Here is a 4661-nt window from a genome sequence, read left to right on the forward strand (position 1 = left end):
ATGTTATTAAGAGGATGTTATTTAGAGGATGTTATTAAGAGGATGTTATTAAGAGGATGTTATTAAGAGGATGTTATTAAGAGGATGTTATTAAGAGGATGTTATTAAGAGGATGTTATTATGTTATTAAGAGGATGTTATTAAGAGGTTGATCTTTAGAGGATGTTATTAAGAGGATGTTATTAAGAGGTTGATCTTTAGAGGATGTTATTTAGAGGATGTTATTAAGAGGATGTTATTTAGAGGATGTTATTAAGAGGTTGATCTTTAGAGGATGTTATTAAGAGGATGTTATTAAGAGGATGTTATTTAGAGGATGTTATTAAGAGGATGTTATTAAGAGGATGTTATTTAGAGGATGTTATTTAGAGGATGTTATTATGTTATTTAGAGGATATTATTTAGAGGATGTTATTTAGAGGATGTTATTTAGAGGATGTTATTAAGAGGATGTTATTAAGAGGATGTTATTTAGAGGATGTTATTTAGAGGATGTTATTAAGAGGATGTTATTAAGAGGATGTTATTAATAGGATGAAATTAAGAGGATGTTATTAAGAGGATGTTATTTAGAGGGTGTTATTTAGAGGATGTTATTAAGAGGATGTTATTAAGAGGATGTTATTTAGAGGATGTTATTAAGAGGATGTTATTTAGAGGATGTTATTAAGAGGATGTTATTAAGAGGATGTTATTAAGAGGCTGTTATTAAGAGGATGTTATTAAGAGGATGTTATTTAGAGGATGTTATTAAGAGGATATTAAGAGGATGTTATTTAGAGGATGTTATTAAGAGGATGTTATTAAGAGGATGTTATTAAGAGGCTGTTATTAAGAGGGTGTTATTTAGAGGATGTTATTAAGAGGGTGTTATTAAGAGGATGTTATTAAGAGGATGTTATTAAGAGGGTGTTTTGGTTTTACTACTTGACTTGTGAAGCACCTGTAAACATTGTAAACTGAAAATAGTGAAGTAGTTTTATGCTGATTGACAAATCAGACATTGCTAATTTTAGGTAACTTTGCAAATGTAACATTAGCTGTCTCTTTTCATATGAATATTGCATAATGTCTGATTGATTAAATGTGTGTCTGTTTAAATCAGCAGTTCTCTTGTCATGGTTGTAGTGTTTTTAACTGCATACTGTGCTGTAGACTTTTATAGATGGCCACAAGGTGGCACCTGCAGTATTGGATAATGTGAATTTCATCTTTCTGACATTTCACTTGGAATAAAGAGCTCACTTGTAGACAGTCATTCTCCAAGAACACGTAATCATGGAATGTGTTGGTGTGTGTAGGAATGGAATGTATTAATCAAAAAGTTTTTTTGCGTAAATGAGTGCTCTATAATATGTTGGTGTTTCTGTGTGTTGGTCTGTAGGGCTATGTGTTCTGCATGGAGATGTAGAGTGAGAGAGGCAGTGGTATGCCCCAGTATATAACCTGAGTCATCTGTGTTTCTCACTGAGCCCCAGTATATAACCTGAGTCATCTGTGTGCCTCATTGAGCCCCAATATATAACCTGAGTCATCTGTGTGCCTCATTGAGCCCCAGTATATAACCTGAGTCATCTGTGTACCTCACTGAGCCCCAGTATATAACCTGAGTCATCTGTGTACCTCACTGAGCCGTGTACCTCACTGAGCCCCAGTGTATAACCTGAGTCATCTGTGTACCTCACTGAGCCCCAGTATATAACCTGAGTCATCTGTGTACCTCACTGAGCCCCAGTATATCATCTGAGTCATCTGTGTACCTCACTGAGCCCCAGTATATAACCTGAGTCATCTGTGTACCTCACTGAGCCCCAGTATATAACCTGAGTCATCTGTGTACCTCACTGAGCCCCAGTATATAACCTGAGTCATCTGTGTACCTCACTGAGCCCCAGTATATAACCTGAGTCATCTGTGTACCTCATTGAGCCCCAGTATATCATCTGAGTCATCTGTGTACCTCACTGAGCCCCAGTATATAACCTGAGTCATCTGTGTACCTCACTGAGCCCCAGTATATAACCTGAGTCATCTGTGTACCTCACTGAGCCCCAGTATATAACCTGAGTCATCTGTGTACCTCACTGAGCCGTGTACCTCACTGAACCCCAGTGTATAACCTGAGTCATCTGTGTACCTCACTGAGCCCCAGTATATAAGCTGAGTCATCTGTGTACCTCACTGAGCCCCAGTATATAACCTTAGTCATCTGTGTACCTCACTGAGCCCTAGTGTATAACCTGAGTAATCTGTGTACCTCACTGAGCCCCAGTATATATTCTGAGTCATCTGTGTACCTCACTGAGCCCCAGTATATAACCTGAGTCATCTGTGTACCTCACTGAGCCCCAGTATATAACCTGAGTCATCTGTGTACCTCATTGAGCCCCAGTATATCATCTGAGTCATCTGTGTACCTCACTGAGCCCCAGTATATAACCTGAGTCATCTGTGTACCTCACTGAGCCCCAGTATATAACCTGAGTCATCTGTGTTTCTCACTGAGCCCCAGTATATAACCTGAGTCATCTGTGTACCTCACTGAGCCCCAGTATATAACCTGAGTCATCTGTGTTTCTCACTGAGCCCCAGTATATAACCTGAGTCATCTGTGTACCTCACTGAGCCCCAGTATATAACCTGAGTCATCTGTGTACCTCACTGAGCCCCAGTATATCATCTGAGTCATCTGTGTACCTCACTGAGCCCCAGTATATAACCTGAGTCATCTGTGTACCTCACTGAGCCCCAGTATATAACCTGAGTCATCTGTGTACCTCACTGAGCCCCAGTATATAACCTGAGTCATCTGTGTACCTCACTGAGCCCCAGTATATAACCTGAGTCATCTGTGTACCTCATTGAGCCCCAGTATATCATCTGAGTCATCTGTGTACCTCACTGAGCCCCAGTATATAACCTGAGTCATCTGTGTACCTCACTGAGCCCCAGTATATAACCTGAGTCATCTGTGTACCTCACTGAGCCCCAGTATATAACCTGAGTCATCTGTGTACCTCACTGAGCCGTGTACCTCACTGAGCCCCAGTGTATAACCTGAGTCATCTGTGTACCTCACTGAGCCCCAGTATATAAGCTGAGTCATCTGTGTACCTCACTGAGCCCCAGTATATAACCTTAGTCATCTGTGTACCTCACTGAGCCCTAGTGTATAACCTGAGTAATCTGTGTACCTCACTGAGCCCCAGTATATTCTGAGTCATCTGTGTACCTCACTGAGCCCCAGTATATAACCTGAGTCATCTGTGTACCTCACTGAGCCCCAGTATATAACCTGAGTCATCTGTGTACCTCATTGAGCCCCAGTATATCATCTGAGTCATCTGTGTACCTCACTGAGCCCCAGTATATAACCTGAGTCATCTGTGTACCTCACTGAGCCCCAGTATATAACCTGAGTCATCTGTGTTTCTCACTGAGCCCCAGTATATAACCTGAGTCATCTGTGTACCTCACTGAGCCCCAGTATATAACCTGAGTCATCTGTGTTTCTCACTGAGCCCCAGTATATAACCTGAGTCATCTGTGTACCTCACTGAGCCCCAGTATATAACCTGAGTCATCTGTGTTTCTCACTGAGCCCCAGTATATAACCTGAGTCATCTGTGTACCTCACTGAGCCCCAGTGTTTAACCTGACTCATCTGTGTACCTCACTGAGCCCCAGTATTTAACCTGAGTCATCTGTGTACCTCACTGAGCCCCAGTATATAACCTGAGTCATCTGTGTACCTCACTGAGCCCCAGTATATAACCTGAGTCATCTGTGTACCTCACTGAGCCCCAGTATATAACCTGAGTCATCTGTGTACCTCACTGAGCCCCAGTATATAACCTGAGTCATCTGTGTACCTCACTGAGCATCTACACTGTCTGAGTGGATACTCCTGTATGTCTGAGAGGGTTTCCTTGCTCTCTCTTCCCTCCTTAATCTCTCTCAGTCACTCTCTCCTCTTTCTCTTGTATCCCTTTGCTGGATAAATGTCAGCCTCACTCAGCTCAGTGCAACCCAACAATTCTCCCATGGTCCCCCCGGAGTACTGAGAGGGACACAGAGCAACTGTAAAAGGGAGTAATGTGTGTGTGTGTGTGTGTGTGTGTGTGTGTGTGTGTGTGTGTGTGTGTGTGTGTGTGTGTGTGTGTGCGTGCGTGTATGCGTGTGTGTATGTGTGTGTGTAAAGTGCTGTTTAGGACGTTCCATTATTGAATGAGGAATGGAGGAGAGGAGAGAGGGGGAGTATTTGTCCTCTCTTTCTCCATCCTCTGAACTACGATACTGCTACTTCTAGAGCCATACTACAACCAGCCAAAACTTAGATTCCAGTATGGGCTCAATAACTAGGTTATTATAGGTGAATTGATGAATGCTATGAATTTCTGAATGCTAGAAACATTCTGAATGCACTGTACTTGATCTTGCATTAGATTGTACTGTTAGACAAATACGATTAGCAAGCAGAGACAGTGAGACGGTCAATTCGATAGGTGTCTGTCATTATAGCGCCAAAACCCGCTCAGAGCATTGCGTCTATAGGTCCTATCGCATCCCCTGTCTCTTTAAAAACGACGCGGTCCACGCCTCGAAAAGCGGCTTGTTCCGGCTTTGCCCCTTTACGTCTTTATCCTTGCCCATAATATGAA

The sequence above is a fragment of the Salmo trutta genome, chromosome 15, assembly GCF_901001165.1.
Source record: "Salmo trutta chromosome 15, fSalTru1.1, whole genome shotgun sequence".
NCBI classification, from domain to species: domain Eukaryota; kingdom Metazoa; phylum Chordata; class Actinopteri; order Salmoniformes; family Salmonidae; genus Salmo; species Salmo trutta.